We start from the raw sequence: 9,361 nt of genomic DNA, 5'->3' as shown, positions 1-9,361 counted from the left end.
ATGAACATGCATGCAAACTATTAGTTAACATTTTTATCTTTGTTTATTTATTTTTTGTTGGATTTCTTTAGAAAATGAGCATCCTGAAGGTGTGGACCCTACAAGGATATATATGTTTTTTGAAACACATACAAGAAAGGATGAAACTCCTGTTGATCCTACTTCAGCTGAAGTAATGGTATGCATTTATTTATAAGATTAATATCTGTATGAATGATGTGATATTAGAGTCTTTAGTAGGTTAACTTGGTTGAGAAATGTTTAATGATCAGAGAGCGATAAATGAAGAGTTGACTAATTTGCCTAAAGAGAATCAAAGTGATGTTGTAGTTCTCAAAAGTATCTTCACCGCTCATTTGGGACTAAATACCCATGATTAGGTACGTTTGTGAGGAGCGGGAGTAAGTCCAAAGGATTTTGGGCTAACAAAAACCAAACAAAATAAGGAATTGGATGGTAAACTTGCAAAGTTGACTCAAAAACTCAAACAAGTTGAACAAGAAAGAGAAGAGGAAAAGAGACATAGAGAAGAAGAAGGGAAATTATACGCTCAAAAGTATAATGCATTGCAGGAGAAAGTGGAGTTATTAGCAAAATTGTTATTGGACAGGAATCCTGCATTAGGTAATAATAAACCATTATGTTTCATTTTACCAACGTATGATTTAGCTAAGGACCAATCAGATACAATTGATTTGAAAATTAATTTTTATTTATATTGTAATTGTAACAGCTAATCAACTTAAATAGGACTGTAGGTTGCACATAAATACTCATAGTTTTTGTTTAGTAAGACATTATTCATAATTACTTTTCATGCATATCTAACTTACACAAATTAATTTATTAGTTGCTTTATTTTACTAATTGATGCATTTTCATTACAGGAAATCAAAGAGGTTTAGTAATTATGCTAAAGAACTGAAAATCCTTCTTTTCTTCTTAAATTTTGTTTCATTTTTAGGTTCTCTTGCCGCGTGCTTCTGCAAATAAGCTATCCATAACATAGGAAGAAGCAGAACACTACTCTGCCTTAATCGTGGAGGAGCTTGACATCTCCAAATAAGGCTTTGTTGAGGTAAGTGGAAAGCATCAATAGGGCTGAGATCCCTACTTTGGTTCACAAATACTTGATACAGAGAGTCAAATGTATTAGTTTCATAGTAGCATAGACTACTCCCATTCTATAATTTGAACAATTCAGTCATAGCAGAGTCTGCAAAATCTGGGATTGATCATAAACTTTGAGTTAGAATTTTGTTTGAGAGAGAATTCTTCCACACTCAGATTAGTGAGTGGGAGATGCATATTAATATTATATGAATTACAATTCAAATATTTGAATTTGAATTACAACTTGTTTACAATTATACTCTACAACTTGTTGATATTTTAACTACAACTCAAACTCTTCTTGATCGATTGGAGATAAGATCAATCGAGGATAGAGCTAGTTATGGTGGATTTGAATTTGAATTTGAATTCAGGGACTTATCCTTTGCACTACCCCACAAGGTCATTGGTTGAGAACAAACAGTGAGCTTGGACTTTAAAATTTTGAATCTTGGAGTAGATAAGCCTTTGGTGAGAATGTCTGCTATTTGGTCTCCTGTGGGAACGAATCGGATTGAAAGATTTTTGGTGGTGACTTGTTAATGAACAAAATGATAGTCAATCTCGATGTGTTTGGTTCGTGTATGGAAGACCGGATTAGCAGCAAGGTAAGTAGCTCCAATATTATCGCAGTATAGAGTTGGTGCAGAAGTGACAACCCCAAGTTCAAGCAGTAGCTGATGTAACCATATCAGCTCAGCAGTAGCATTAGCAACCCTTTGTACTCAGATTCTGTAGAGGAGCGGGTCACATGGGTTGTAAACTCCAAGAGATCAAGTTAGGGCCCAAGTGGATATAGTAGCCACTTGTAGATCGTCGATCAATAGTTGAACCGGCCCAATTCGCATCACTAAAAGCACTGAGAGAAAGATTAGTTGTTGGCCGAAATAGAATTCCATGGGATAGGGTCTTTTTTAGATAACGAAGAATTTGCTTAACTGCAGCCCAATCATCAATTGTAAGGCGATGCATATATTGACAAACCCTATTGACAGTGAATGCTATATCAGGGCGTGCGAGAGTCAAATACTGAAGGGCACCCACTGTACTTCTGTATTGGGACGGATCGTCATAGAGGGGAGTTTCCTCAGTGGTTGCTTTGGTGATAGAGGTTGGGGTTGCTACTTATTTTGCTTCATGCATATTGGTCCTTCGCAAAAGATCTGAAGAATATTTTGATTGGCAAATATGTAAACTGTGAGATGAACGAGTGACTTTGACCCCTAAAAAGTAGTTTAATTCACCGAGATCTTTGATGGCGAATTCCTGGCCAATTGCCATATTAACAGAATTAACCTTAGAAGAACTAGATCTAGTGAGGACAATGACGTCCACATATACAAGAAGATAGATTGTTTGATGTGCTGAAGTACAAAAATATAGTGTCGTATTAGATGAGGACTTTGAGAATCCCAGAGTGAGTAAAAAACTGCCAAGACGATGAGATCATGCCCTAGGGGCCTGTTTTAAACCATATAAAGCTTTTTGAAGGTGACATACATAAGTAGGTCTCTCTGGATCAATGAAACCCTGTGGTTGAACCATGTAAACCTCTTTTGATAATTCACCAATTAAAAATGCATTTTGAACATCTAATTGGCAAAGAGTCCATCCTTGAGCAACTGCTAGGGATAGAATCAAGCGTTTGGTAGTAGGTTTGACAACGGCACTAAAAGTGTCAAAATAATAAATTCCTTCACGTTGATGAAATCCCTTGGCGACTAAACGAGCCTTATAACGTGAAATGGAGCCATCACTTTTTTGTTTGATTTTGTAAACCCATTTATTTCCAATCAAATTCATGTGGGGCTGATGAGGAACAACACTCCAAGTACCATTACATAAGAGAGCATCGAATTCGCCACTCATAGCAAGCCTCCACTTGGGGTCTTTACTGGCAGTGGTATATGAGGTGGGTTATGTTTTAGGATTATCAACAAAAGAGGTGACTAGGAGGTTCAGTTTAGAGATAGGTTTAGAATAACCCGTTTCGGATTGGGTTTGCACATGGTAAGGTTGAGGTTGAGTTGGTTGGGATGGTGCAGGTGAGTTATGGGCTAGGGTTTTGGGTGGGTTATGGGCTAAGGTTTCGGGTGCAGGGAGAGGTTGAGATAGAGTTATTGAATTTGAATTTGAATTTCAACCGGGAAAGGAAAGTTCAAAATTTTAATTTGAATTCGAAGTTCGGGTGGGGTGGAAAAATTCAAAATTTGAATTTGAAAAGAGATTATCAGTTGTAACTATGGTGGTAGTGGAGTGAGAGTAGGAAGGTGGTTAATAGGTTGAGTTGCAAAGGGAAACTTGATTTCCTCAAAAACTACATGTCTAGAGATGTAGGATCGGCCAAGAGTTAGATCATAACATACATACCCCTAGTGTGAGTTGCTGTATCCAAGAAAGATACATTGCTTGGAGCGATATTGCAACTTGTTTTTGTTATAAGGTGATAATAAAGGAAAACATGCACATTCTGAAGATTCTGAGAAATAAAAGATTTGGATATTTGTGATAAAACACTTGAAATGGAGATTTATTCCCAAGTATTGGTGTAGGCATTCTGTTAATTAAGAAGACGGCTGTTTCAAAAGCGGCTGGCCAGAAAATAAGGGGGATTGAATCATGAGCCATAAGAGCGATGCATGTTTCTACTATCTGTCTATGCTTCCGTTCCACTCTCCCATTCTGTTAAGAAGTGTGTGGGCATGAATACTGATGAGAACAACAACATTATGGTTGTTGATGAAGTTAACACCATAAGAGATCCTTCAAACAATACCGTTGAAGGAAACGTCAACAAACAAGGAGACGACACATTCGTTGGCCAAGATGGTATGAAAAATCCACTCTATGCTACTCATGATTCAATCCCCATTAATGTAATTCTGACAGTGATAGATCTTATCCCAAATTTGGGTAAGACGAGAATTGTCATTGAGTTCGACAAAATCAAACAGTTTGGAAGTCAAAACTTCAAATGGTGGAGGCAAATGTTGTTGTTTGCCTTAGCCCAAATTGGGGTGGCATTTGCCTTGACTGAACCTGTTGGGGTAATTGTATTACAAACTCTTCAAACATACAAAGATGAAATCGCAATACAATTGAGAGATGAAGATCGTCTTTAGCAAATTTGAAGAGCTTGAAGTAGCAACCGAACGAACCACTGATTGATGAGGTTGAGTCACACCTTGATGCTGTCTTTAAGGTAATTGATGCACCCTACTACCAAGGGTTCTTCGCACCACCACCTCCAAGATAAAGCAACCTCCAACTAGAAGATGAGGTAGTTCTTCTAGTCCCTTAAAGGAGCCAAAAGCTAGAGCACAACACTTAGACAACTCAAGAAAGAAATGAACTTTGTAAAACAAATAATGTGAGTGAGGAGAGTCACAATAGCACACAATATGCAAGGAAGGGTTGGGTTTATATAGGCCCAAACCACACCTCCCCACAAGGGGAGAATCAATTCTCCACTAATGGAGAATCAATGGTTTGTCCCTCCTCCACTAATGTGAATAAACCCCCTTGACCTAACCTCCCCACTACTTGGGGAAGTAACTCTCATATTCACTTCTTTGGAATGAATATGCTTTAACCCATTCAAAGACCTTAACCCCCACTCATGGTAATGGCCATGAATGGTCATGAAGTTGAAATGAGAAATAAAGGTCAAGAGTTAGAATTTGAGTAATTCCACCATTCAAGTTAGCCCACCTCATCACCATGATCAAGACCTTTAAGACCCATGACCAATGTCATGAAGAGCCTCATAACCAAGGTCATGAAGGGCCTCCTTTACTCATGGTGCCTCATTACCACCCTTACCTCATGTGCCTCATTACCACCCTTACCACAAGGGTCCCACACACAAACAAAACAATTAAATAAAAGAAATACAAAAACTAATTTTGAAACTTAATATATAGATAATATAGATTTTAATAAAAAACCTAACAATCCCCCACAAGTTTCAAAATTGCAAAAAAGGACTCGTGTTGTGACTTTATTAGACACTAAAGGACACATCGTTGTAGGTGTCTTTCGGACTTGAACCTACACTAGGTCTAATGAGTCGCGCTACAAAGTACGGGTAGAGTCAGACTCCTTGAACCTTTCCTCATTAGTGTAGCTGACCGCCCCATCATCCATGTCCTAAAGGTCGACTTTTGGAGCTACCTTTTACACTACACATTGGACTTTTGAACCGGCCATGTCCCTTATCTTGGATTCATGAATGTTTAGAGCACTCGCCTATAAGTTCTCATTAGTGGCGGCCAAACCACCTACATCCACTTAGGTTAGTCTTTGATGTGCACCACAACTAACACACCCCCACATTCCTTGGGCGTAGACTAATTAAGAGCTTCGCTCAACCTTAACCTTGTGGTAGTACTATTACCTTCATCTACACCCTAGAATGGAATAATTGGTAGTACTGAACCGGTCTTCCCATGACTTCGTTTGTACCCCTTGAACCTAATTCAGGTATTTAGCCTCTTCACATAGGTAGGGTATCCATCATGTGACCCGAGGATAAGGCATTAACCCCATTCCTGTAGATGCAATACACAAGTTTTTGACAGACATAGCCTTTGTGAACATGTCAGCTTGATTCCTTTCTGACTTCACATAATCGATAGCTATCATTCCTTCATTTATGTACTGTCGCACAAGATTGTGTCTAAGGCGTATATGCCTCCTTTTACCATTGTACACCTTATTCTTGGCTAAGTGAATAGCCGCTTGGTTATCACAATGTAGTGATACCGATGGCGTCGGTTTTTCCCACAATGGTATATCCGCCATTAAACTTCTAAGCCATTCGGCTTCTGTTCCGGCCTTCTCTAAGGCTATGAACTCAGCTTCCATGGTAGAGCCTGTTCCACATGATTGCTTTGTGGACTTCCAAGATATTGCACCGCCTGCTAGTGTAAACACATACCCACTAGTGGCTAAGGATTCGTTTGTATCCGAAATCCAATTAGCATCGCAATACCCTTCTAAAACTGTTGGTTTACCACTATAGTGTAAACTATAGTCTATAGTACCTTTTAAGTACCTTAGTAATCTATCAATTGCACTCCAATGCTCTTTACTTGGATTTTGAGTATGTTGACTCAACTTTCCTACCGCAAGAGCAATATCCGGACGTGTACAATTCATAAGATATGAAACTGAACCAATGATTTGTGCATACCTTTTCTGGTTCACTGGTTCACCCAAGTTCCTTTTCAAATGACATCCCACCTCAAAAGGTGTTTTGACGGCTGAAAGTTCATGGTAGCCATACTTTGTAAGTATGTTTTCCACATAACGAGCTTGAGATAGTGAAATACAATTCCCTTGCTTGATGATCTTGATCCCAAGAATCATATCAGCTTCCCCTAAGTCTTTTGTGTCAAAATTAGACATCAAAATATGCTTAGTTTGATTCACTATTGCCAAGCTCGTCCCCATTATCAACATATCATCTACGTATAGTAGAATAAATACGCCTTTACCACCGTGAAACTTGCTACATAAGCACCTTTCGGCATTGTTGATGATAAAACCATTTGAAATTAGAGCCTTGTCTAATTTTTCATGCCATTGCTTAGGCGCTTGCTTCAATCCATATGAGGATTTTCTAAGCTTGCAAACTTTTTGCTCTTGTCCTTTTACAATACAACCTTCTGGTTGTTTTATGTAAATTTCCTCTTCTAAATCACCATTTAGAAAAGCAGTTTTTACATCCATTTGATGGATGACCAAGTTATGTATTGACGCAATTGCCAACATAACTCTTATTGAGGCAATTCTTGACATAGGGGCAAATGTGTCAAAATAATCGATGTTTGGTTTTTGCCTAAATCCCTTGACAACAAGTCTAGCCTTGAAACGATCAAGGGACCCATCACTTTTTAACTTCTTTCGAAATATCCACTTGGTCTCCAAAGTTTTAGAGCCAATTGGTAAATCTACCAATTCCCAAGTATTATTCGCCAAGATTGAATCAAGTTCACTCTTGATTGCCTCCTTCCAAAAGATGGCATCTAGTGATGTGATAGCCTCTTTATAATTAAGAGGATCCTTATCTACCAAGTAAACAAGCCACTCATCATCCTTATATTTGGGTCTTTTGAGTCGTTTGCTTGTTCTTGATTGATTTCCATCACTAATACCCAATTGATTGATATTCTCTTCAATTGGATCCAACTCCCCATTGATCAATTGGCTTTCCGTACTTATAGGTAAGGCGGAGTTAAAGGGGAAAATTCTTTCAAAGAACTCAACGTCTCTTGATTCTATGATGCTATTTGGTTCAATAACATCATCCATGGATTTAATTACCATGAATCGGTATGCCGTGCTATTTATCGCATACCCCAAGAACACACAATCACATGTTTTGGGACCTAGTTTCCTTTTCTTGGAATCCGGTAATAACACCTTGGCCAAACAGCCCCAAACACGTAAATGTTTTATACTTGGTTTTCTACCAAACCATTTTTCAAATGGAACCATACCGGTCTTGTTATGTGGGATTCTATTTAATAGATAACATGAAGTCAACATGGCTTCCCCCCACATATCAAGTGGTACATTAGAACTCAACAACATGGAGTTCATCATCTCTTTAAGAGATCTATTTTTCATTTCCGCTACCCCATTTGATTCCGGTTGGTAAGGAGCGGTCGTTTCATGGATAATTCCATTTTCCTCACAAAACTTATCAAGATTAAAATACTCAGTCCCTCTATCGGTTCTAAGTCTTTTAATCTTCTTGCCAAGTTGATTTTCAACTTCCGTTTTGTAAGATATAAATGCCTTTCCGGCCTCATCCTTTGATTTGAGCAAATAAATCATGGTATATCTAGAATAATCATCTATGAAGGTGATAACATAATTGTTTCCTCCCCTTGACTCATATGACTTATAGTCACTTAAGTCACTATGGATCAATTTCAAGAGATCACTCTTTCTATCCATAGTCTTGTGAGGCATTTTGGTTAACTTAGCCTCCACACAAGTTTTACACTTGTCCTTGGGAGATTCCACCTTTTCGGTGATCATCCCTAACTTGCATAGTTTGGTGATATATTTTACACTACTATGACCTAACCTACCATGTCACAAATCAAAAGAATTAGACGAAACAACAAAGTAAGCAGAAGAGGTACTAGCCTTTTCAATTACAACATTGGAAATACTTAGTACAAACAATCCCTCACTAAGATATCCCTTTCCCACAAATACATTGTTTTTAGTGATAATTGCCTTATCACTTTCAAAAGCCAACTTCATTCCTACTTTATTAAGCAAAGGAATTGAAATTAAATTTCGCCTAATATCCGGCACATGGAGAACATTGGTGAGAACAATAGTTTTTCCCGAAGTAAGTTTCAAAGTCACCTTACCTTTTCCCATAACAGGGCACTTTGGGAGTTTCCCATAAATACCTTTTCATCATTTGAGCCCATGGAATAGGAGGAAAACATCTTGAGATCACCACAGATATGTCTTGTAGCACCGCTTATCCAACACCCAATCCTTTGGTTTTTCAACCAAATTGGCTTCGTGATCATAGCTACAAACACATCATCTTCAACTAGGTTCACCTTTTCAACTTTTTTCTTCTTGAACCTACAATCTTTCTTAAAATGGCAAACCTTTCCACAAACAAAACAAGTCAGTTTCTTCTTCTTAGAAGACTCATCATATTCTTGATGACTTTTCCTCTTCTTGTTTTGCTTGTTGGTTTCCACCAAGTTCGCTTTTAGGCGACTTTCTCCAAGGTCTTTTTCACCTTTGTCTTTGAACCGGTTCCTTTCTTCAATCTTGATCCTTACAACCAACTGGTCTAAGGTCAATCCTGTCTTCTTATGTTTCATAGACATCTTGAAAGCATTCCATGAAGGTGGAAGTTTCTCAATCAAGGCACCGGTTACAAATTCTTCAGGTAAGACCATTTTCTCTTTTGCTAGCTTCCCAACCACAATTTGAAATAAATCAATTTGGGTTGATATTGTGTCACTATCTTTCATAGTAAAATTTAGAAAGCTAGCCACCAAGTATTTCTTTGAACCAGCATCTTCAAGAGAATACTTTTTAACCAAAGCATCCCAAATCGAATAAGCATATTCTAATGAACTATACACATGGTATAAGTCATTAGATAATGCATTCAGAATTCGATTCTTGCATTGGTAGTCCGCTTGAATCCAAGCCACCCTTTTGCCCTCCTTAACAGGATCAATACTTTTTTCTGGCA

This window comes from Hakea prostrata, chromosome 9, assembly GCF_041222555.1.
Source record: "Hakea prostrata isolate BN-2017 chromosome 9, UWA_Hpros_2, whole genome shotgun sequence".
Classification (NCBI taxonomy): Eukaryota; Viridiplantae; Streptophyta; class Magnoliopsida; order Proteales; family Proteaceae; genus Hakea; species Hakea prostrata.
Note: the sequence above shows the minus strand (reverse complement) of the source record.